The sequence below is a fragment of the Aptenodytes forsteri genome, unplaced genomic scaffold (genome assembly GCF_000699145.1).
Source record: "Aptenodytes forsteri isolate BGI_AS27 unplaced genomic scaffold, ASM69914v1 Scaffold82, whole genome shotgun sequence".
NCBI classification, from domain to species: domain Eukaryota; kingdom Metazoa; phylum Chordata; class Aves; order Sphenisciformes; family Spheniscidae; genus Aptenodytes; species Aptenodytes forsteri.
In genome coordinates, this window is record NW_008795490.1 from 10940189 (window position 1) to 10940874 (window position 686).

The window sequence follows — 686 nt, forward strand, 5'->3', positions numbered from 1 at the left end:
GGCGAGGGAGCGCGGCACCCCCCGGCCGCGCCTGCCCGCTGCGAGGGCTGCAAGCGGGGATGGGCACCGGCGGGAGAATTAGGGGGAGGCCGTGATACCCTTCACCGTCCCTGCCTGCGCCCCCCGGGTGGGGATTTCCCGGCAGCATCGTTTCACCTTGTGCTTCGTGCATGCACCAGCACTCCTGACGCGCCCGCGGTGCGCCCGCAAGGGAGCGACTGAGCAATTAAGTCCCGGGTACGCGGTGTTCCCAAATGACCGTGTGCAGTGGAAACAAAAACCTCGGAGCGGGGCTGTTTTCTGCTGTCCGTCCCCCCCCCCCTTTTTTCTCTCTTCCCCCTCCCCCCCTTTTTGCACTTGTCCAGTCCTCTGTCATCTCCCCACCTTTTATAGAAGCGCATCTCTGCCCTCTCCTCCAAGTGCAGGGGACTGGGATTTTTTTTTTCCCCTTGTTTCCCTTTTTGGCATTAAAAAAGACGTATTTTTTTTTTTCCTTTTCCCTTTCAGTAATGTCCCAGCCGGGATCAGGGCAGTGCACAGAAGGGACATTTGTTTGTTTTACTGAAAACCGGGCAGGAAATCTTGTTCTCCTGAGTCACAGCAGCTCCTTCAAGGAAGCGTCAGCCTCCCTTATCGCCGCTCACCCGGGGCGACGGGCCGGCGGCGGGGCCCGGGAGCGGACGCGG

The 686-nt window shown here is 60.2% G+C and overlaps 1 protein-coding gene across 1 annotated transcript in view; it reads left to right on the forward strand.

Annotated features, from left to right (window-relative positions):
• SGK1 (serum/glucocorticoid regulated kinase 1) overlaps positions 1–686 on the forward strand; it is an 8242-nt gene that overhangs the window by 1337 nt on the left and 6219 nt on the right.